At 39.3% G+C, this 26,008-nt stretch overlaps 1 protein-coding gene across 1 annotated transcript in view; it reads left to right on the top strand.

Moving 5' to 3' along the window:
* The first annotated feature begins 14,006 nt into the window (after positions 1-14,006).
* Positions 14,007-26,008, top strand: part of LOC128855463 (uncharacterized) — a 147,488-nt gene continuing 135,486 nt past the window's right edge. Inside the window, exon 1 of the mRNA XM_054090388.1 lies at positions 14,007-14,893. The gene's annotated coding sequence lies outside the window, so the exon portion shown is untranslated. The remainder of the gene's footprint in view (positions 14,894-26,008) is intronic.

Here is a 26,008-nt window from a genome sequence, read left to right as displayed (position 1 = left end):
ATGATATAAAATTCTATCTTCATTAGTTTTGCGAAGGCGTGCAATCTAAACACGAAATTTTTTTCGTCCATTTTTGAAAACAACTCAACTTCCTCGATTCAAGCGAATACCAAGCACAAGCCGTAGACCGATTTCGCTTAAACTTGGTGTGTGTTCTCTCAAGAGATGCTACTAACTAAACACAAACTCAATACGCGCCAAGTAATGCTAATCTTTGACTTTGTACACTCTTTTAAAACGACTCCCGTAGTTAGTATCGAACAGGCGTGCGGATACTCGTTGCTCATACGCCCCGGGCTGCTCGAAAATGTGCAAACAAAATCGAGAGTTCAACTTAGTATCACGAATTGAAGATTTTAAGCCGAGTCTTATATTTCTGCTGGATGTAATGCTGTAAGGCAGTGTGTCGTAGACACCCCAATAACCAGTCTATAATCTTTTCTTGGGGTTGTTAGCCGGTAGTTGGTCGTTTTATCGTTGCATGAACGCAGCATAATTTTGACTATACCTGTAAGTTCGACAGTTGGATGTTATGGGTAGGTATTTGTTTTCGAAATAATTACCATGCCTAGATCTGCTTTTAAACAGCTAAGAAAAATTAGTTTACAGAATCAAGAGGTACTGCATTCGAAAGAACTGAACAGCTGGAGTTCACTGGCGTTTAAGTTTCGATATTTACTGGCAACTAAGTATCAATATTTAAAGCCACATCTCGCTCATACAGCTATATTCGAAACTTCGGTAAGTTAGCTGTATGATGTCTTATTGTATGTATTATTCAAGAGTGCATAGGTTCGAATCTCCGTGCGTCAAACAGCAAAATGATAGTACAATTTTTTTCTAATAGCGGTCGCTCCTCGGCAGGCAATGGCAAACCTTTAAGTGTATTTCTGCCATGAGAAAGCTCCTCATAAAGTACCATTTGCCGTTTGGCGTCGGCTTGAAACTGTGGCTTCATTTGTAAAAAAATATTAAGACGCATGAAGCTTAAAAGGGAAGCTATCTTTGTCAAGGGCAAACTGCCTCCTGAGGCCGACTAGGTGGCTGTTCCCTTAACTGCGGCACTAAGCAGGCGGCGAGGTTAGGTTAAGGAAATTTTACGCGATAGGACACCTCGTCACAATTATTGAAACCTATTATGAAAATTGACGATCGTTAAGAGCAAGATATCGAAGAATTCAATGAGTAGACAATTCACAGGTTTGTGAAAAATTTTCCAGATGCTGCCTCCGTCGAATATAGAACAAAGACTGGCAAATCAAAAACTGCACTCCCTCTTGAAAATTTGTTTTATTTTGAGACAAATCTACCCACACCTTTGAAAGATCATTCCTAAGAGAGTTGCGGATGCGTGGCATATTGGTTGTTCATAAGAAAACTGAGCGTCTGCCTTTTGACTGATTCACTAAGTAAATCTTCCTAGTTGCTCCATAGTTCACGCTCGAACCGTCTGCATCAACCGTCTGGACAAATTTTGTTCCTTTCCCATGTGCTACGAATTATAAAAATATGAAACAGCGAGGAAGAGCCAAGCCTTTACTAAGCCTTTATGAAGAAATCTAGCTGCGGTATGCGCCACATCCAATGTAGAGCACCTGTTCGACTTTACATTCCGTGGAAATTTAGTTAGTCTCAAAAAAGTGTTACGAGCTCAGGAAGCAAATTCCTTTTTAGGTGAAGCATTTAAATTTTAAATAGAATATTTCTTAACAAAATTAATTGAGGGTTTAAGATAAAGGAAGAATTGCTCTCTCGAACACACTTTTACAAAATTCTTCATAAATATTCTGAATGCCTCAGTATTTTGAGCGAAGGTACCTCAGCTACACTTGAATATTTGGAAAACTCAAAGCAAGTCCGCATTATTAAATAGTAGAGTAATTTTTGTGGCACGATATATGTTGCTAAAATCAGTAACAGTAGCAATAGTAGTAGTGGTAGTAGTAGTAGTAGTAAAGGGTGAGTAGTGTGAAAAGTGTTCATCGCGCGCTCAAGCCAACTTACCGATGTTCAACGATTAAGCTCATTTTTGGCTTAATGGCTACGTCAAACACAAAATTGTCTTATTTGACCTAAAGAGCAGCCCGACGCAATTCAAGAACAGCCATAGCATCCATTGAAAACATATGCTTAGTGCGACCTATGGACTGGAGGAATCATCGGCTTCAAAGACAAGCCTGGTCCCAATGTAGCATTGAATGGCGAACGCTATCGCGCCATGATAAACGACGTTTTAATGCTGGAAATTCAAGCCAGTGATCTCCGGAGGATGGTTCCATATGCAGAAGTACACGCAAGTGGGAAAAGTTAGTAATCGCCATTCACTTGGGGGTGGCCAGGACGATTCTTCTCCATATGGTTCAAGCAGCTCACAACTCCCGGGATTAGTCCAAGTATCCTCTGGGTAGCTTCCAAACACCCGTTCGGGAGTGAGCTAAAGTGAGAAGGCGAAATATTCTAGGATAGCTGGTTGTGCGCTGGGTTTGGGACCCTATTGCGATCCTGCAATCTGTGCCAATTACCGCGGGATTAGTCCTGTAAATATCGCCTATAAGGTTCTAGCGAGCGTATTGTGTGAAAGGCTGAAGCCCACCGTCAAACAATTGATTGGACCTTATCAGTGTGGCTTTAGACCTGGAAAGTCCACCACCGACCAAATATTCACAATGCCACAAATCTTGGAAAAGACCCATGAAAGGAGACACACCCCATCTTTTCGTCGACTTCAAAGCTGCATTCGACAGTACGGAAAGGAGTTACCTGTATGCCGCGATGTCTGAATTTGTTGAACTCGGCCAAAATCGCGTAAGCGATTATCGCGCCAATTAAGAAGAAGAATCTCCGCAACATTTGACTCCCACAATATGACCATTGCGGCTACTTGCCATACAGTCTGTGAATGAATGGATTTACTGCGCCGTCGTTTCGCTGAGCAATTTATCTCTCGTCTCGGATCAGTGGATTGTCCACCAAGATCGTGTGATATCACAACTTTGGACTATTATTTGTGGGGGTATGAAAAGTAGAAATGCTTTGTGGATAAACCAGCTTCGATTGAGGTATTGGAAGCCAACATTACTAAAGTTATTCACGAGATACCGAACGAAGTTCATCAGCGAATTAATCAAAATTAGCGTTTAAGGATGGCTGCATTACGGCGCAGTTGCGGGCAACATTTGAAAGGGATAAGTAATAAAGATTACCCAACCAATTTGAATTTTTGTTTTAATTTTATTTCAATTTAAAATCCGATGCCTCAAAATTGATCACCCTTTAGTTGTAGTAGTAGTAGTTGCAGTAGTGGTAATACTGCCTGTTGTGGTCAGCAATTCCTGAAATTCTTTCGATACCAAAATCGCCAGTAGTCGAACAACATAAAATTGCCCCCCTCACAAAACCAACAATAGAAATCACTTAAAAATTACACATCGCATTGCCAAGTGCGTTGCATCAAACCACAATTTCATATCAGAACTGAAAATGTACTCCCACTTTCCGTCCGAGACGAACCTCACTTTTGTGCAATCACGAACGAGTCCACACATTCAGCCGCAACTGGATCACCGGACAATGCATCAACAAAGGCATCTCGATTATCGGTCGGTTGTTATTGATGTTACTGGCAGCAGTACTACGGGAGTGGCTGCAAGAATGGCAAAATGCATGCCTCTTTGGATATAGGGGCAAATGTCAGCGCAGCATTTGAACTAGACAAACATATTATGAAGCCTACCGGCAGGCGCAAGGAACAAACAGATTCGCCAGAAAAGTCAAACTAACAAATAAAGTGAGTGCAAACAATAGCCATCTATGTATGCACCCGTATAAGTTCACGCCTCTTACACACACACACACACATACATACATGCTTACCGCATATTGCACACACACACATACACATTTAGTAGATGCGAACATTAAAGTGTAGCTGCATGCACGATGACTTCCAGTCAACAGAGTCGATGATGAGTGATCAACCGCTGTTGATGGCGGCGACTGGCTGCTGACAACAAGTTGAATGTGATTTACCTGCTGGGCTGTACAGCAATTTCTGCTCGTACGCTGTCAACAACAGTTGCAAAATCATCAGCAGCAACAGTAGCAGCAATACGGAAAGTCAACAACCCGCAAATGCATTCGTATTTGTACAACAACAGCGTCATCAACCAATTGTCTTGGCTGCCAAAGCATCAGCCAGCACAAACACATGCATAAGCATACAAACACACACACTCACACATGCGTCTACGAATTTGTGCAATGCACTTGCACAATTGCTGCATGCAACACATTTTTAATTTATGCACATGCACACACGCACACACACAAGCGCATATTCATAGATATGAAAATTATTTTGTCTCTGACATTTGATATTCTACTATTGTCTGACTTTGCACTTGTTGTTGCTTGATTTGCTTGTTGGCTTAGAATTTTGCCATATCATTGCACTGTCTATCAATAGCATTATACACCGTTATGTTGCTTCTTTGATGTGGCGCTGCAATTGTGGTGCATTAATAGCATCAAACATTCGCACATATTCACACTTCTTCCTTCTCCCTCGCTTTCTCTGACTTTGATTCTAGTTGCAGCTGCTGTGGTTGTGTGCCTTTGTGGTTTTAGCGCATCAAATAATTATTCATTATGTGCAGATGTACAGAGAGGAGCGCAACAAAAGCGGTTTGTGCACCACAGTCAAGGGTATTTCAAAAGTGACGCCTCGATGCCAATAGTCAATACTTCAAATACGGTAATTTTTTTATTTAACACTTTCTGCTGATACTTTCTGCACACCTTTCCTAAAATCGTCGGTTAAGCACCCGGGACTGGCATTTTCGAGCACATTTTTTAGAACATTATATCCACAAATCGATAGAAATTCAAATTTAGGAAGCTACTTGGAAGCTAAAGTCGTGAGCTATAATAGAAATATCTTAAATTCATATCGAAAGTCTGGCCAGACCTGGGTGTCCAACGGAGGGTTAAAAGAAGACAGGTGTAACCATATTAAGCGAGCAATGACGTTTGCACCAACGAGAATTTTATTATTTCCTCTGCTCTTACGCTGTATTGAGGAGCTGGGAACACGCAACGAAGTGTTGGTAATACGTGAAGAGACTACATCTGCGCATTCAACAACTGCAGCAGCAGTATTTCGAGCCTACGAAAGAGGTGTTGTAACGGATTCAGGATGAGCGGGGTATACAGTACCGACTTCAGCGCCCTCAGTAGGCCTCAGTTTTAGTAATAACCTCTTCATTTGAGAGACATTTTTTACCCGCGAGTATTTTTTTTAGGTCTGCGGACAGCCAGTAGTCGCGGGGAACCAAATCTGGCGAATACGGAGGATGTGGGAGCAATTCGAAGTTCAATTAATGCCGATTTGCCATTGTTTTGGTTGGCTTGTGACACGGTGCGTTGTCTTGATGAATCAAAACAGTGAGCAAATGCGGCACTCACTTTGTATAGAGCTTTCTCATAGTCAAATGCTTATGCAATATAAAGACAAGACATTCTTTTGATATGTTTACGAGGACAGCTAACTCACGCAACTTCACTTTTCGATCATTCAAAACGATTTTCGTGGATTTTTTTTTATGTTGTCTGGTGATACCGCCTCATTTGGTCTTGTGCATCATCGGTGTATCTACGACCACGTTTGAAGTTAGCAAACCATCGTTTTATTGCTGTTTCTGATGGAGCGGAATTACCATAACACTTTTCAAGCCATTGCTTCGCTTCAACGGTATTTTTCCCCTTAGCAGTATGAAATTAAATGTTTTGTGAATAGCAAAAGTGGCGTAACTCTTAGCACAATAACTCACGAGCTAATGAATGGAATATCATGAAATTGCAGCTGTCTTTTTAAGCTGAGTACTAACTGGAAAAGAGGTGAATTCAATAAATCAAGTGCCATCAATATTTTCAGCCCAGGTGTTAAGTATCATACTAAACCCCTAATTCCGACCACTATAGCATTAATTTTGTCCTGCGGTACGGCCATTAGACATTGCTTCGCAGGGCGAAGCTGGACCAGTACGACTCTTCATTTACACATTAGTCTATTCTCCATTGTTTGGTTGTCTCTTTCCTATGCTGCGCTGCCATTCTTTCTTCGGCAGCCCTTGTAGCGCATTCGCAGATCAGTATTTCATTTCGGCCCTCACCAACTTCGATTGCATCACGTGCTTTACTATACTACATATCGTAACTCTTTCTTTTCTCTATCGTTTCTATAGTTGTCCTTTCGAACACATTTCTCGTGCAGGAAAAGAAGATATGTTCCGCATTTTCACTGCAACTACCGCAGAACGAACAGTCAATTGCACCATTAAGACCAAGTCTTTGAAAATACTATCTGAAGCAGCCATATCCCTTCTGGAATTGTATCAGGTAGAAATCCGTTTGGCCATGTCTGCACGCTACCGAAAAGTCTGTGGGTCTATTTCCCTTTGGTCCCAGCGATTTTCCTACTTATCCATGTTTTCTTCTTTGCGCTCATCGGCCGTAAGTCGCCTATTTAGGCTTTTGACTGTGTGTTTGACGTAGCCCTCTCGTGGGCGCAATCTTGTTTCTATCATTCTTGAGTAGAGTCGGTGTGCGGAGTGATCGGTCCTTGTTGACAGTGAAACTTACTTAGTGAGTTTTAAGTGTTGCTTTTTGATCCGAGAGCTGGCACAGCCAGATTGGTAGCTCTGCGAGCGTTGCTAAGTTCTTTGGCCTTCGCCTTTGGTCTTGTTGCAATTTTATTATCAGCAGCTTTAGTGTTTATGTTAGAATGAAGATTAGAAATTGAATTGATAACATCTTCAATATGATTTAGGTTGTCCATGAGTTCATAAATTTTTGATTGGCTTAGAGATAACATGCGATCATTGTAGATACTACACTCAGATTGATTATATTCATGCAGCTGGCGCTCAGATTAGAACATTTTATATGAGTTAATGAGAGACATACAAGGTGAAGTCTAAAATAAAAAAAGACTGAGCTAAAATAGAAACGACAGGAGATCTGATAACTTCGAGTTTATTTATTCAAACCAGTCCATCTTCGTTGGCTTAACGGCGAATGCTAAACAATGTTTGTTTTTCTGTAGAAATAATCATCTGAATGAGTCGAGAATTCAAAGATTGATAAAAAAGTTGCCAGAAACTGGTTATGTCGAGAATAGATACAACATCGATCTACGGTCTCAACAATTAGGTGGCGTTCATGAACCGACTGTTTGGCGGATTTGACCTGTAGACGTGCGCATGGTGAACATTTAGATGATACTATTTTTCACATATAGTTGTTAAGAACCCTATTTTGATACGCTTAAAAATAGTGAAAACTGAAAACATATAAATTTGTTAATTTAATACAACATCTCTGCGTGTCTTTTGAAAGACCCTTTTGAAAGACCCTAAATGAAAAATATGCACACTGTTTTTGTTAGTTGCGTTCAGTGCTGCTGCTGATGCATCTTTTTCTGCTTCGAATGCCACAAAATTCTGCAGCACCGTGTGAATGTACTACTGTTGTTTCAGTTCGCTGTTGTTTCAGTGTGCTAAACCGGTTGTTAGACCGAAAACGAGCTTGGTCTGTAGTCCGGTTTTGTCAGCTTTGAAAATAGTTACACAAGTCGGTACTTTACCAAGAGCACAATGTTTTTTTCTGAGGGTACCTCCTAATTTCTTCTATGGGCAAAACATGACAGAACATTGTTTTTGTTTTCAGTTTTGTAATATTTACCAACGCATTTACCGCACAATGCGTCGACTGGCGAATCGATCAAACCGCTAAAAGACGAAGCTCGCAGCGATCTCCACATACAAACAAGTCAGCATATGGGAGCGGTAGTATAAAGAATTACTTTCAGCTTCATATTCGCAAACTAGGCAGTTGTGTGGCTGCAAAAAGTCACCAAGAAAGACGCCATAGACCCACCGCTTGCCCGGATGAGATCATTGAAAACCACAAAGCTCCTGGACCGATGATATTAACCAAGCGCATTAATTATATAACGGCAAAGACCTTCCCTTTGTTGGGCTTTGTAAGACGCTGCGCTTCTATTGAGACCCACATAATTTTAACTTATTATTTCCGTCGATGATTCGGTCGCATTTGGAGTATGCGGTATTTACTTGGATATCACATAATCAGCTGGCAATAAATAATAAAATAGAAAGTGTTCAGAAAATTTGAATCTGAAATTCGCACTTTACTGTCTAAATTTTAGAGATCCCATGCCATCGTATTACGCTCACCTGATGCTCTTAAATCCTCCTCGTAAATCTCACATATCCGTAGGTAGGTAGGTTAGATGACAAGAGTACCATGGGTGCACTTCAAGTTGCACTCACGTGCCGTTTTGATGCCATAGTGTGGATCACTATCCGCAACAAAATTAGGGAAGAGAAAACCATCTACACCCACCCAGTGCTGTTGATGTAATAAAGGAGAGAAAAGGAAGCTAGGCAGCAAAATTTCCTCAAGCAATCCCCAAAGACCACGCTAAGGAATCTCAAGCGCCTAGCCGCCAGAGCCGGGCATTTGAAGAGAAAAATGCTCAGCACTATCTTTCCCTGCAAAATCCCCACAGCTTCTGCAATAGGGGTTGTACGGAATTCCAAGCTTCTCCGCATAAGTTCCGATCACCCAGTGACCAGTGAACACCGCAATAAGTTTGGAAATTGAATGGCGGGGAATTCCGATCACCTTAAGCGTCCTGTTTCTATCGTATTGAGGCCATAGTGTTTTCAAAATAGCACACGATGAGACAGACTTCCATCTGTCTTGCTCTGTTTTGAGAAAGCAATTGTGCAGTTTCCCTTTAACAACGGTCAAGAGGACACCGATGTATGAGAAGGGGAGAACTGAAACCGGTTCTGTCGACCCCTTCCTGGCAAGCTCATTGGCAATTTCACTTCCCTCTATATTCCTGTGCCCAGGAACCCAAATAAGGGAAATGTTTTCTGCACGTTCGAGACGTTTGAGCTCCTCCTTACAGGAGTTAAGCAGAAGAGAGCTGCAATACGGCGGCGACAGGGCCTTGATCGCAGCTTGAAATTTTAATGTCTCTCTCCCAACAGCGATCCCTAAACATTTTGCATGCTTGCAGGATTGCGAAGACCTCTGCCTGAAAAACGCTGCTCGTTTCCGGCAGTTTAAAGAAGACTGAAATATTGGCTGACTTACAGAAAACCCTTGCTCCCACTCCAGATTCCATCTTGCATTTGTCAGTGGAAAAAGCGGATATAGATCCGTACCGATCCGGATGAAGGTGAATCCAATCTTGCCTGCTCGGAAAGATAGCCCTAGCACAAGTGTCAGAGAAAAGGAACCGCGTTTGTTGAAAGTATGTACAAAACTACGACTTGCATTTACTCAATAAGCCGTGTAGGCTCCAACGTTGTCGAGTATAGCCTGGGATCTTCTCGACATGCTTTGAACTAGCTTTTCTGCGTAGCTCGTCGACAGAGGACTAGATATTGCGAACTTGACGCACGAGTTGCTTTAAATCGTGGACTAGCTTTGCGGCAAGATGCGTTCTCATAAATACCCACATATTTTCAATGGGGTTGGCGTCTAGGGACTGGGAAAGCCAGTTCATTACTATGACGCCATTTTCTTGTTTCCATAAAAATACAGCCTCGAAACGTGTCGTTTGCTTCCCATTCATTTTTGTTGCGTTTACGGAAAAGTTTCGAACGACACTAACCTGAGTCAGCACTGGCAAAACGAAATATATCTTGAAGTCGCAAGAAACAAATCGGTTATTTTCTTCTGACACAGACTGTAAGTATATGTTTTTACCTACGACGTTATTAAAAGTGTTGTTGCTTTCCCTTCCTTGCTAAAGCGGATTAGATTTAATGAGCGCTCCAATTTATAATACAATTAGAGAGTTTAAATCCCTAAGCAATGCTATGCCGCTTGATTTTTCTCTGTCAAAGGTATTTTTTCCACTCCAGAATTCCTACCTTTAAAGGGTTAGGGGAAGTCTGAGCCCCAAAAAAATTATCGTGTTCATTTCATTTGCGCACGAGACGGGTCGCCGGAAAATTCGTACCAAAACTGCTCAATTTCGACCAAAAGCAGCTTCGCATGAACATTGCTAACTGGACTAAGTTGGACTCTGTCCGCGACGACCCAAATTTGCTCCAGAGGGTCACAACTGGTGACGAATCGTGGAAACCAAAGCTCAATCATCTCAATGGAAGCTGCTGCACGAATCAAGACCGAAAAAACGCGTCAAGTTCGGTCGAATGTAAAAGTTTTGCTTACCGTTTTCTTCGATTGCAGGGGCGTTGGGCATAATGAGTTCTTGTCACTGAGTATAACGATAAATAAGGAATATTACCTGCAAGTTATGTGCAATTTGCGCAACGCAATCCGCCAGAAACGCCCGGATTTGTGGAAGAACAAAAATTGGCTCTTGCAACACGATAACCTGCCCCTGCTCACACATCGTTGCTTGTGCGCGACTTTTTGGCCAAAAACAACACAGCCACAGCCACCCTCCTGACTCCCCGAAACTGAAGAGGCCCATGAAAGGACGACGCTAAAGAAGGAGATAAAGAAGGCATCGAAGGAGCTGAACAAGATAAAAAAAATGATTTTTTGAAATGCTTCGAAGATTGGAAAAAACATTGGCACAGGTGCATAATATCTTATGGGGATTACTTTGAAGGGGACAAAATAGATTTTAATGAACAAATAAATAATTAAAAAAAAAAAACACAAAATCGCGATACTTTTTGAACACGCCTCGTACATCATGTTGCGACTTGACTTCAGCAAAATTAAAAAAAAAAATTAGTAATTGTAAAAGTTATCGCTGTTTGTGTGGAGGCCGTTTCTCCAGAAGTTCCTTGCGGGAATCATCGCAAGTCCTTGGAGATTCATCTAAAATCAATCGGACAAGAGAAATTAGTTTTATTAATAGATAATCTTGTGCCTGATCGAAGTTTTGTTTTTTGTTTTTTTTTTCAAAATTAACAATATGGCGGCCTCAGGAAATATTTTTCAGATTTTCGAGAAAAAAACCGAGAATAAATTGTTTAAAAAATATGGAGTATAAATTTTATTCAAATCTACAAAGCGGTTTTTGAGTCACAGTTATCACCAGTTCAAAAAACAGTTTTGAGAAAAATGCATTTAAAGTTTTGCTATCTGCTCCGGAGCGGCCCAGCTCTCTGAAGAACTCGAAAAGTATTGGTGGATTCAATTCAAATTTTCACACAATACTTTTAAGATGTTATATTTTAAGAAAATGCAAAAACAAAAACACCCGATTTTTGAAAATTCTGACTGACCCAAACCCCTAAATAGTTTTTATTTCAAATATTTTGAAACCTACGAATTATTTGTAATGGTTTCAAGTAATTTTGTATTCTTTACCGTCTTTAACGCTATTTAACTACAGACTTAATAAATAAATAAAAAAAAACATTTGACAAAAATAAATAAATTTCCTGCACAAATGTCCACGAAATTATACCCAATGATTTAAAATAATAATAATTTATACGATTTTTGTGTTGATCCTGAAAAAAAGTATCACTTTCTCAGTAAAATAAAAAAAGTTAATATATTAAATGCCAATAAAAAATTGTTTAAGCAAACACTTTTTAAACAGACTGTATATGTGAGTATGGATTGGAATTGATACAACATATTGGCGACACGTATTTATATGAATGAGAATAGTCTCCGGTGAATGGGGTTGAAAAACTCTTTAAAGAAATGCCATTTTATCTGGAAAGTTCAATTTCAAACTCCTCTTTTGTTACTTCCTTCCCCTTCAGTTCTGCAAAGCACACCTGCTGCATAGTAACTTCACTAATTAGCAACCAACAAACAAAATCTCACTACCAACTCCATTTAATACAAAATACATTTTGAAGTGCAAACCATTTTCCATGAATGCAGGTTATATTCAATGACCATACTTTAGTAAGAGGACATAGGAAACCACTTACCAGGATGAATAAACTCTGCAAAGCAGGTAGAAGTGAGCGATCAGCGCAATTGCGATACACAACTCAAAGTATTTGCAAACTTGCTAAATCCACAAGGGCTATTTAATAACTTACAATTGGAAAATGGAGAAGAGACAAAAGTTCAGCAGAGAAAGGAAGGCAAAAAGGATTCAGTACAAACTTTACATAGCTTAAGCTGTAAGCGTCAAAGGCTTCAATCATTATAGCTGAAACTTCAGAAAGAAAGGAGCGGTGAAAATAAAGAGAAGAAAGGCGGGAAAGAAAGTGAAGAAATGAGAAGAAAGGCAGGAAAGGAAGTAGAGGAATGTAGAGGGAAGGCAGGAAAGGAAGTGAAGGAATGAGAGGGAAGGCAGGAAAGGAAGTGAAGGAGTGAGAGGAAAGGCAGGAAAGGACGTGAAGGAATGAGAGGGAAGGCAGGAAGTGAATTACCAACAGCGAATCGAAGCGAAGTGCACCAAAAGGACAGAGACTGGAGGACTCGAATTAACGTGAATGAATTAATTACGTCTTAAACAAAAGTGAACTGCTTTTATAGTGAAAATGCAGCAATGATGATAATGAGAACAATTATTAAAGCAAATGAAATGAGTGGTATGTAAATAACACACATATACATACAAAGATATATACATATACACACATACGCGAATGACAGCACCCAAGCGCAGCAACACTCCGACTAATCAATAAGCAACACCGAAGGCAACTGCAACTAGCCAAGAAGGGAAACAATCAAAACTTTAAGCACCAACAACAAACCCTCGCATACATCTACAATACGTGAGCATGTGTGAGTATTCATCCTTTTTGATCCGCATGAAAGTCCAGCGCATACAATGCAAGCGCTTGCAGGCATTGCGAAGCAAGGGAGCCACGGCTAAATGTAATTTGACACCACACACACACACACACGCACACAGCTACACGCAAGGGCAAGAGAGTAGCGCAACGCATGTAAAAGAAAGGCGAATACACACACAACCAACCAACTTACGCGCACACAAACAGTGCTCATACTTGCGTAAACATTTTTCAAGGACTTCATGCTAACAGGTGAATGTGACGGCGAAAACGACCCGACCTGCTGACGATGCTGCTGCTGCTAGCACTTGCAACAACAAAAGCAAAAAAACAACAATCAACAACAACGCCAGCAGAACTAGCAGCAATAGCGACAAGGACAACAGCGAGAACGTCGACATGAGCGCTGGTGGCGACGTCAGCGACATTGATTTCGAATCTCAGCCAAAAAATAAGTAGCTCCACTAGCACAAAGTTAACAAGAAGAAACGGATGTAGCCAACAAAATAGGATAAAGCCAAAAAACTATAGCAGCAGCAGCTGCGGCAATAAATACAAAAAAGCAGCAACCGCTAGAGCTGTAGCATACTGCACGGCGCAGTACTCCGAAAGAGCGCACGATTTTATCCAGAATTCGGAAAAAAATTATCCGCCGAAAAGAGCGACCATTTAAGTGACACCGCGCGCGAGCGAGAGAAAGAGAGAGTGAGCGCGAGAAAGAGCGCGTGAGAGAAATCAATTGAGAGCAGGCATAGCAAGCAAGCAAGTAATGTAAACAAAAAATTCCTGTACAGCAAACAGCAAGCAAGGTATGGCATAGCTATAGGCGCGCAATAACCTGCTGTCCGAAAATGAGAAGCAGAGAGAGTGAGAGAGCAAAAGAGCGCACATACCATGAGTGCGCAATTCCAACTGAGCGACGCTGCAAGGACACTCAGCAAGACAATGCGTTTGCTTGGCAAGCAGCCCGGCTTAGCACGGCAGCAGCAGCAGCAGCACCAGCAGCAGCAAAGCAGTCAATGAAAGCAAGCACACCAGCCAGGGCACTGCTGAGGACTGACTTGGTGACTGTAAGCGCTGTGAATGCGCTATGCGAGCACAAAGAGCAGCAGCAGCTGTTTGTTTTCAGTTTTTTTCCGTTGTTGTTTTTCTCGAATTTGCTCAACCAACAGATATGCTTTGGTTGCGTGGTATTTAAAAGCATGTCCTAGACGCATCCCCAGCTCAGTACTGTGCAGAGTTTACGTCCGTACGGACGATCAGGAATATTGCAAAGAAAAATTTGAGAAAAAATACCCGGGTACTTAATGAAAAAAAAATACTCAACGCACGCACAAAAACAAAACGGTGCTGGTGCTGAAGCAAAGAGAAAGTTAACGCACGCAATAAAAAGTAAAAGAATTTATATGAAAAACGAGATTGTGAAAGTAGTGCGAAAAGTTGTTGTATCAAAATCGAATGTGCAGCAAATAACTGGCTAAAATTAAATCACTTTGTTAAAGCAGCACGCATCCGAAAAGTATGCATTGATGTTTCGTTGAATTTGGTGAAATACGCCAACAAAGTGGGGTGTAATAGATAATTACATTTGCTGTTCCTAGTGAAATTCTACTAATGAGCGTTCGCTAGTACTCTAGCCGGTGAAACTTTGTGGAGTGCCTGTCCAAGTGACTGACGTGACAGCAAGTGTTGCATACTTTTGGAGAGTCGCATAAGAAGTTCCCAACCTTTATTGGATTACTTGCGTTGAGTATCAAATTGTGAAAGGTGCAAAGGAAAGTTTAAAAGTTCTGAGCAGGATAATGAAATTTTAGAAGCTGGACGCTTTAAAGTGTACGCAATTCTTATATAACCGAAACATATAAATTTGAAATTAGAATTTTGCAACTGTTAGCAAATGACGCAGATAGTTGAGTTTTTGAACGTATGTGCGCCTAGAGTTATGCTATACAAAGAGTGCAATTAAATAAGTGTAAATTACAATCCATAGGCAACGTGGAAGTATTTGTTTTTGGAAATTGGAAAGTGATTGCAAAGTCAAGTTACGTGCAGAGCGACAAAAATTTAAGAGCGGATAGCAACGGATTTTTCAAGTAAAGGTAAGAAAAATTTAAGTACGGAGCTTTAATTATAAGAAGTAACACTTTGCAACGACAATAGTTTGATATAAAGGCCAATTTGTATACCACAAACAGCGATTTAGCGATAATAAATGTTAAGCGCCTAAAATTATGTATTACAATTTATTTATTTATTGCCCATAGGTAAAGCTATAATAATAACAAACACATTAAATTAGTTAAATTAATTAAATCGCACAATTAACCATTCAACTTTTTACTTAAAAAAAAAAATATTTTGAATGACGGAAATCTTTATTTTGACCCTTATGTGCTCCATTGCTTGTCTGTTTGTATGCTGCAGCTGTCTAGCTCACAAGTGTCAAATATGATTGCCGTAGGACGATATTTGCAAATATTATAAATCTTTCCATAATTGATTAATTTTGCGCCACCTGTTATTTAGCGAAAGGCAGGCACACAAAACAAACTCTTCAGCGCCTTAAATTATACTCGAAATATTTAAAAAGAGTCCAAGGCATTCGTTTGAAGTTTTGATCGCAGAGATAGGAGCCAGTAATAAATTGCAGTAATCGCATGACAATTTCAGCCGAAGACACAGCTCATTCAGCTTTTATAAAAAACAAAGATCTGCTAAAAATATGCTACAAATTTAAACTACACAAGCTCTTACTTTGTATGCACCTATTGCGGCCGCCGTAGCCGAATGCATTGGTGCGTGACCACCATTCAAGAGCGCGCAGATTCGAATCTAAGTGCATGAAACAGCAAAATAACAGACACATCTTTTCTAATAGCGAAGGATTTTCGGTAGGCAGTGGTAAGCCTATTGTATTTCTGCCATGAAAAGGATACTCGTAAAAAACGAGTTGCCTTTCGTAGTCGATTGTAGGTCCTTCCATTTGTTGAAAAACATGAAGACGCACACCACAATTAACAGGAGCAGCTCCGCCACACTCCTAACAGAGGTGTGGGCGCCAATTTTTTTTTTTTTTTTTTTTTGTGCGGCTTTAGTATCAACTCAATTAAAGTGGATCGCGTCCTCTTCGCGAGTGCATACAAACCACCGTTGGTCACTATAGCGAAAATAAATGGAGATCTTTCTCTGCCTCTCAAATAAAGCTAAATTTCCACGCTCAGCTGAAGTCAAAACACAACTCAATAATGCGCCACGATTTCTATAAGCCGCCATAAATGCAAACTACCATTGATTTAAGCGACCGATGGTGGCTGAGCTGCAGGTTGAAAGAGACATACCCGAGGGGTCATGAAATTCTGGGGTACTTACAATTTTGATGTGCAGCACAGATTACTTGGCTATGACCTCATTTTTGAGCACAATTACGGCACAAACCGTCTAAGAAGGAAAGTGTGGAGAAGCAGCTACTGTTTTTAATATCAATTGGTCTGTGGGAGAACAAGCAGCCAAAATGGGTATCCCTCACACAACATACTGTTACAGTTGTAAACAAGAAAAAGGAAACAATCTTCCACTTCCTCTGTGAATGCCCTGCCCTATGGAAGGACAGAATGTTAACCCTGGATAAACCGTTGTTTGAGAGTCTGGAACAGCTGTCTGGCTTAGCTGTCAGCAACCTGATAAGGTTCCTGAACCGCACAGACTGGATATAGTCATGCTGTAAATAACTGGTAAACGAGTTGGTAACGAGGATGTGGCAACAAAAAGGTGCGGAAGCGCTAGTTGGATTTTGGAAGAATCACCACTTAAACCAACCAGCCAACCAACCAACCAATCAACCAACCATAGCTACCTACGCAGATTGTTCTAAACTTTACGGTAGGATAGGAGGCAGCCGACTTCTAAGCCATTCCTTTCGATTATCCAATCCCTACAGCGCTTTTTAGCCTGAAATACAGGCCATTATGGAGTCAGTGAATAGAGTTCAGAACCTAATCTGGTGAAAAATATATCTTCATTGATAGTCAGGTGTAGATTTCGACTCTGTACTTTGCCACTTTTAAATCAAAGCTTGTGCTGAATTGTCACCTCACATTGGTACATGGGTTGCAGGGACTTGTAGGAAAACTGGTTGGAAAATGAGTATGCAGGCGAGGTACGTCTAAGTAGTTTATTTCTAGAAAAGAACGCTTCGGTAAAGCGTAAGCTATTTGTAAAACCTTATCCAGACAATTTCATTTTAGGGATGCTAGCGAAAGATGAAGACGGAGCGCAGCCTCGCATATTTCAAGGCAGACTTAGCTAAAACTATTATATATTGGAGACGAATATGAGTTATGAACTCTTTGATAATTGAGGACATACCTAGGCACATAGACCTTGGGTGTACATCTTGAAGGTTCTCACTGGGGACTGCTTGCTAGGCAAGCACACAGAAATGCGGCTTTTCGAAGACGTCACAGAAATCGTTGGAACGAAAAAATTATCTCTCACCATCTCTGTTGCTGATCTCTCATCATCACTGTGCAGGATCTTGTGACACCATCGGCTGGCAGGTATTGACTGAAAGAGACTTATGAGATTCACTAGGAAAAATCAGATTTTGTTATCACACAAAACCGCCATCTCTGGCCTAAGTATGCAGTTGACTTCAGAGACTGACATTTCATCTTAGCTTAATCCTAGACGTTTCTCACGATACTTGATTTAAAAAACATTTGAAATAAGCTAAAACAAAGTGTAGTTAAAAAAATAAAACAAAATAAAAAAAAAACATTTAACAAAAAAATTTTAAAATATTGAAAAAAAAATTAAAGAAAAAAATTTAAATAATATAAAAAAAAATTTAAAATAAATGGTGGTTAAGTTTCAAGGGCCGGAGTTAATTTTGAATAAAATACAATTTTTTTAGGAAATTATTGTCATTTCTCTTTATTATGATACCATCGGTATGGCTCAATTAGGCATGGAATAAAATATCGGTCAAATAGCCATCGCGGCCTCGGCGGCACACCTCCAAAGACCACCAAATGCAAATAGTTCCTTATCTAAAGGGTGGTTAAGTTTCAAGGGCCGGTGTTAATTTTGAATAAAATACAATTTTTTTAGGAAATTATTGTCATTTCTCTTTATTACGATAATATTGGTATGACTCAATTACGCATGGAACAAAATATCGGCCAAATCGCCGCCCCAGCCTCGGCGCGCCTCCATCCGATGGTCTAAATTTTCGGTGACGCTGAGGCATAATTGAGGTTCTATGCCGTTAATGTGCCTAATTATCTCGTCCTTTAGCTCTTGAATTGTTGCTGGCTTATCGACATACACCTTTTCTTTCAAATAACCCCAAAGAAAGAAGTCCAGCGGCGTCGTTGACGTTTAGGTGTGGTTCACATTCAACATCGGCCCTTGAAATTTAACCCCCCTTTATATAAAAAAATTAAAAAAACAAAAAAAATAAAAAAAAATAAATAAATAAAACATTTGTTTGCGCCCAACCTCCACGATACAAAAAGTACACCTAAAAGTACAATAGAATTGAAAAAAGGTGTTTAATAGTGCCCGAAAATTACCTCCATAGTTTCCGAATTTTCTAAAAGAATTTAATGTCCTCCTTCTTTCCTATTGAGCGGCAGCCGTTGACGAATGGGTTGGTGCGTGACTACTATTCGGAATTCAGAGTGAACGTAGGTTCGAATTTCCGTGAAGCACTAAAATGAAGAAAAAGTTTTTTCTAGTAGCGGTCGCCTCTCGGCAGGCAATGGCAAACCTCCGAGTGTATTTCTGCCACGAAGAAGCTCTTCATGAAAAAAAAATATGTTCCGTTCAGAGTCGGCTTGAAACTGTAGGTCGCTCCATTTGTGGAACAATATCAAGACGCACACCACAAATAGGAGGAGGAGCTCGGCCAAGCACCAAAAAGGGTGTAAGTGCCAATTATATATACACATTTTCCTCCATTTTTTGTACTGCATGGCAGGGTATCATCTCACCAAATGGAATACCCTATAATTTTATGCCGCCTTTCAACGCTGATGGTTTTCATTAGAATCGCTTAGTCTTTTGCCATTGTCTGCTAAGCAGCAGCCACTATTCGATCGAAAATGCATCGCTCTTCTATTCTACCAGTGGTTATCGAAAGTGCGGCCAAATGCCGGTATGTCACGCACAAACAATTTACAAAAACCTCAAATATTACGATAATTATACTACAGCGTTCAAATTAATTACTGAGTAAGCTACTTAGCTCATCTTGGAATACTTTTAAGAACAGCGACACTGAGCACATTGTCATTTGCTCCTACTTTTCTTCCAGAAGTTTCACATCCGAAATTTACAAAAATGTGCCATTTTTTCAACCCACAGAATCCATTCAGAAAATCTCCGCCTATTAAAGCAGTCGTATTTCCTTGATCAAATAAGCCTAGCATACTTTTAGGCATCCTCCGCGTGGTGCTAAATCGAAAACAAGCAGGACTAGAGGAAATACTTGTCCCTTTGACTGCACACTCGATCTGACTCTCTGCCAATTTCCGGTTGTCGAGCTGAGCAACAACACACACACACACATACATACACACATTCTTACCATCATTTTTTTCGCCTGCTTTGTTGCTTGGGGAAAATTACGTTTTTGGGTATTTTTTAGGGCAAAATGAAGCAAAAGTAAAGCAAGCCGGAAAAACGAAAATAGGAAAATTACGTAACAAGCACGACAATCACTAAATCCTTGTTGATAGTGCTAAAAAAAGAGCAGTAACCAACAAAATATTCCATCACAAAAATGCTCATATATGCGAGGCATACAAACAACCACACAAACACGCATACATAATTTAGGCTAGCGAGGCTGTTAGCAGCAAACCGCAATCACTTAAGCACCACAGCACAGTTTTAGGCTCTTGGTAGGAATAGAAAGTTTTCGGCTGCTGTTGAACCAATGCCACACAACACGCTCCAGGCGAGCTAGTCTAAATATATGCTCCTAACATTGCGTGTGTGTGTGTGTGTGTGTAGTATGCATGTATATGTGCATGTATAAAGTGCGCACGTACAGTTCAAGGCTCCGCAATAATACCGCCCGCTTTCAACTATGGTCTATGACAAAAACGTGACGTGTGTGACTGTGGCGCTGGTTTGTTGTCGACGACTACCGACACTTTCGCACATTGCGGTCGCCTAGAGGCATGTCTGCTTTCAGCGCGTTTTCGCCTATTTACTAACTACAATTTTTGACGGCCGTTTTTTCTGTCACACTTCTCCGTTCGTCATTGTTGTTGTGCACTCCATATGAAAAGCGTAGCATTGTATGTGTGTATGAGCTCCTGTGAAGTATTTTTGCAATTTCACAACTTGTTATGTGGCGTACATGGCATATATTTAGGCGTCTGCTACAGTTCAAACTCCTATAAACCTCTATGAATAACAGTTTATGTTGGCATAAATGATATTTTTATTTATGAAAAAATTGATGGAAAAGAGAGAGAGAGAGAGAGAGAGAGATGGCAAAAGCGTTCCACAAAGTCACGTCACACCCACAGGGCGAAATATATAGTGAATTTGGCAGGTTGTCCTCCCTTCCTCAAGTGTACTGAATAGTTGCAGGCATACAGTTTTTAAGCTTACACTGGATGTGATGTGCTTGTAAGGCTGTGTTATATTTTGTGAGGAACTATGAATAAAATGAGCTACAAAATCGCATACACTTTAGGCGCCTAGTAAGCGCTTATGTGGTAAAAAAAAGTAAGCATCAAAATATTGGCGTTCTAAATCAAGCTGCCCCAAAGTCTAGTCGCCGTTTAGCAAAAATCGCTGGCTTATTAAACTCCTCAATGGGAGATAGTAATCAAAATCAGGTATTACAATGGGCCTTAGCGCCACCGAGTGACTTGCCTCAGACAAGCAAACTTAAAATAAACTTAAACTCAAAAACTTGCTAACAAAAATGAATAAGCAATTTTTAATATTTTTTAAAACTTACGTAAACATTTGGTAGTCGAAAAAGTCTTTTCGTATTTCTAATCAAACTTCAACTCATTTTTTTTATATTTATAATAAACTTTATTAAACCAAAAAAAAAACTGCGACAAGTAATTTTCACAGACTTCTCTTGAAGCCAACTTTACTCCATTAAGGGAGTTCTGCATTGACCGAAACAAATGGTAGTCCGATGGTGCAAGGTCAGGGCTATATGGTGGATGCATCAAAACTTCCCAGCCAAGCTCTCCCAGTTTTTGCCGAGTCATCAAAGATGTGTGTGGCCTAGCGTTGTCCTGATGGAAGACGACGCCCTTTCTGCTGATCAGCTCTGACCGTTTTTTTTTCGATTGCTTGCTTAAATCTCATCAGTTGCTGACAGTAAAGTGTAAAATCACTCGTTAGAGCAGGCTGGAGCAGCTCATAGTGGATGATTCCTTTCCAATCCCACCAAACACACAGCATAACCATTCGAGGTGTCAATCCTGGCTTTGCGACCATTTGTTGAGCTCCACCACCCTTGCACCATGATCTTTTTCGCACATTATTGTCGTATTTGATCCACTTTTCGTCTCCTGTTACCATTCGGCTCAGAAATGGTTCGATTTCATTTCGTTTCAGCAAAGAATCGCAGATGTTAATTCGGTCCATTAAATTTTTCACACACAATTCATGTGGTACCCAAACATCGAGCTTTTTTTTGTAACCAGCCCTTTTTAAATTGTTCAAAACCGTTTGATGATGAATGTTTAGTGTCTTGGCGATGCCATGGCAGCTTATGTGACGGTCCTGGTCAATCTTTTTCATAATTTCATCGACTTTTTCAACGATAGGTCGACCGGAGCGAGGTGCATCTTTAACATCGAAATTTCCAGAACGGAAGCGAGCGAACCATTGCTGTGCTACACGAACTGATACAGCATCGTCTCCGTAAACTTCACAAATTTCATTGGTGGCTTCCGTGGCATTCTTCCCTTTTTTAAACAAAAATTTCAAAATATAGCGAATTTCTTCATTATTTTCACTCATTTTTGAACAGCTATAACTTTTTTTCAACTTCTCCGAATTTAATTTTTTTTGGTTAAATGAAGCTTAAAATGTCACCTTTCTAACACCATATGATATGATACAATGTGATTGGTAGCACTGGAGATAGATGACTCCAACGACATCTATTGACAAAATACGAAAAGACTTTTTCGACTACCCAATATATAGGGTGTTGTTTTAGCTACATGAGAACTATCGATACCGATTACTGTGATTTGGCAGCTGAGACTGGCAAACTGTGTTGACATTTCTATTCTGTAAAGTTTGAAAAGCCATCACGAATCATTTAACGCCAGAACAAAGCCTTCAAATTGTAGAAACATACTTCATTTTCATTAATAATATTTTGCTAAAATACAAATCTGTGCGTGAAGTTCATAGAGCGAAGTAGTGAAGAAGACGTCAAAATGTTGTCCTTCGACTACGTGCCAAATTTTGCCTAAGCATCTTGGCTTACGTCCTTGTAAAATACCGCTCGTAGTATATTATTAAATTAATAATTGATTAAAAATTGGAAATATTTAAGAAATAATTAGTATTTTATTATCTAAATAGAATGAATTTGTGCTTGTTTAAAAACGACTAAACTATTGCGTTGGAAACTAAGTAATTGCGGATTTTTCTTAGAAAATCAAAAGCAATTTTCGCATTTAACTAAATAACTTTATTCTGTGAGGTATTGCCCATTTTGATCAATGACCTTTTGCCAGCTTTCAGGCAGCATCATAAAACTTCTGGTTTTTATTAGCAAAAAACTGAATCAGATACGATTTGACATCATCATCATTATTGCAATTTTTACCACTCAAAGAGTTTTTTAAAGATCGAAACAAAAAGTAAACAGATGGTGCAAGCTCAGGACTATATGGTGGATGTGGCGAAAAATCCTCCAACCAAGCTGTAATACTTTTTACCGAGTGGCCAAAGATGTGTGTGACCTTGCACTGCCCTGATGGAATACAATACCTTTTCGATTTGTCAACTCGGGTCACTTTTCTTCAATTGGATTGCTTAATTTCGTTAGTTGTTCAATGCAGACATCAGAACTGATCGTTCGGTTGGGTGGTAAGAGTTCAAAGTAGACAATTCCTTTGTAATCCCACCAAACTGATAACAAAACCTTCTTTTGATGAATATTAACTTTTGATTTTCTTTGACTTGGTTCACCTGGCCTGCTCTAAGAACTTTTCCACTTGATTTCGTTGTAAACAACCCATTTTTCATCACGAGTTACCAGACGTTTTAAAAATGGATTATTTTCATTAAGTTTCTTTAGCAAATCGGAGCTGTTAATGCGTTGCTTTCAGTTCGTGAGGACTCCATCTATCGAGCTTTTGAACATAGCCCAGTTGTTTTAAGTGATTTTCAATGCATGTTTGTGACACATGAAGCTCCTCTGCAATCCCACGTGTTGTACTGTGGCGATCCGATTCGATTATTGCTTTGATTAGGGCGTCATTAACTTCAACTGGACGACCAGAGCGAAATTTGGCAAACCAATTTTGACACTGCCGCTCTTTTAAGGCTTCGTCACCATAAGCAGCACATAACTTTTTATGAGCTTGCGATGCAGTTTTCCCTTTGCTGAAGTAAAAAAGCAAAATATGACGAAAATGTTCCTTTTGATTTTCTATTTTTCAACGAACGCCAAACGAAAACTACCCAACCGATCAAAAAATTTTTTTTACTGATTGACTGCTGAATTGCCAACTATCCAATAACAAAATGTGTTTTACATTTGTACTACGTCTACAAACCTACAAATTCAACTCCAACAATATATGAGTTAAATCCGCAATTACCTAGTTGCCAACCCATTATTTATATTTTGGGTAATTAATTTTATAAATCAAAGAAATTTGGAACTAATATTATTTAGTGTTGGTTGCATTTATGCCAGCAGCCGTGGCTTTGCTGATTGGGCTCATTTAGATTTATTGCTCAGATGTAAAGGGAAAATTACTAAAAAATTGGACTGCTCGAATGGATCATATAACTCGTAGCCGCGGCGGACATTTACAAGATATCGTATTAAAAAAATTAATGTCATGAAATTATCTACCAGATGTTAAAAAAAAAACTTATTCCAACAATATTTTTGTTTATTTCATTATTTTAAGTTCTCAAGCTTTTAAAAAATTACCAGATAGAAAAATATGTTTTTTTTTTAATTTTTTTAAGTTTTTCAATTTAATTTAAAAAAAAAAAATTTAAAGAAAATTTTTTTTTAATTTAATTATTATTTTATTTAACTTTTTTTTAATATTTCATTAATCTTTTTAATTTTTTTTTTAATTAAAATTTTTTTTATAAATTTTTTTTTTTTAAATTTAAAAAATTTTGTTTCTAATTTTTAAAATTTAATAAAACTTTTTTTTTTTATTTAAGTTTTTAAAAAAATTTTTTTTTTTTAATTTTTTTTTTAATTATAATTTTTTAATTTTCAATTTATATTAAAAAAAATTCTAAATGAAAAAAAAATTTGTTTAATATTTAATTATTATTTTATTTAATCTTTTCCATGTAGAGTCAAAGTTGGATCTTTCGAGAACAATGCGCGAATCTTTTTTCGTATTTTTTTGAGACTTTGCTTGCACTTCCGCGATCAAGAAAATCATCAACGCTACCGACCTTTTTATAGCGACTTGTCCACTTGCTAACGAACTGCTTCGTTTTTCCCCTATATTTCGCAGCAGCAGTCCTTTTTCATGCAAACATAGAAAAATTGCCTCAGAGCGGGAGGCGTAAACAGCACTCATTTCGAAAAACCACTCAATTGAAGACTAAATTTGACAGACAGCTGACTTTTTACAAAAAGCACGAAGTGAAAAAGCACGTGTAACAGTGACCACAATTAAGTAACCGACTGTAAGAGAGTTTTTTGAATAAATAAAACTATGACGTCATGGCCGTAAAATTGGCAAATCACACCACCTTAGCACTGTATAAGGCAAAAAGTTACAAATTTTGTTAAAACATCAAACAAAGCCAAACAAAACGAACAAGTCAGAAAGCAAAGCTCTTCAACAATGGAACAAATCGTAGAAGCAAAGGTTTTCTTCTGTTATTTTTTCTAATTTTTACCATGAATGGGACTTTAAATAAAAATCATATAGAGGAAGTAAAACACGCAAATGTCTTTGTGAATTTTCAAGCAATAAAATCGTATAATTGGCGCTTACACCGTTTTTGGTTGTATGGTCGAGCTACTCCTCCGATTTGTGGTGTGCGTCTTCATGTTGTTCCACAAATGGAGGGGCCTACAGTTTCAACCCGACTCCGAACGGCAGTTATTTTTATTAGGAGCTTTTTCACTCTTTCTATGATTTGATGTTTCATCCATCGCATGATCGGCGTGGCCAATAGCTGAATTTCAGAAACTATGCGAACGAGAAATTTAATCTGCTGTAAATTCATTCCGTTAGTGGCTGTGTGGCACGTGGCGCCGTTCGTTTGAAACTACATTTCAATGGCATTAAGTTTTTAACATCTCTCGATAGCTCAGTCTATGACCCGTAAGGGCATTTCTGGTCAAATTTTCCCAAAAAAAAAAGGTCAAATCACACCGTCAGACCAGAGCTCATAGCTGTGCTGTCTTCACTTGAACCACCCGACGCGCTGGTGCTGCATTTCATTTCATTTCAGTTCATTTAAAAAACAAAACTAAAGGCGTTAAATTTGCGTAAAACAAACGAAAACGCAAAATACGCCCACTTCACATGCGAGTGCCAAAAAAATGCAGGCACATGCAAAAGAAGTAAATAAATAAGAGCGACAGGCAAACTATCGAAGAAGAGCTTCCGAACAAATTAAAACAAATGAAAATGCGAATTAAGACAAACTCAGTGCAAGTATAAGCAGAAACTCTGCCGACTTGCTTAATTAACAACAGCGAAAGTTGCAGCTAACGAAAAATTGACAAACAAAAATTCAAGTAAACGAAAAACAAAGAAAAAAAATTAAAAACAGTGTTCCAAAAAATTCAAGCAGACAACGCACTTGGCGACAGCATCAAGTGCCCGTCCATTGCAACAATTTGGCGATGTGAAGCAGTCGGTCGCCAGTGGCGCTCTGCATTTGCGCGTCTCACCAGCCAGCCGCTGGATTGTGTTAATTAGGTAATTTTTGCTTTCATTATTTTTGGGAAATTTTTTCGTGCATCTACCGTGTGGAAAGAGGCGTGTGCT

The sequence above is a fragment of the Anastrepha ludens genome, chromosome 2 (genome assembly GCF_028408465.1).
Source record: "Anastrepha ludens isolate Willacy chromosome 2, idAnaLude1.1, whole genome shotgun sequence".
Classification (NCBI taxonomy): domain Eukaryota; kingdom Metazoa; phylum Arthropoda; class Insecta; order Diptera; family Tephritidae; genus Anastrepha; species Anastrepha ludens.
This window is presented reverse-complemented; position numbering and strand designations above follow the sequence as displayed.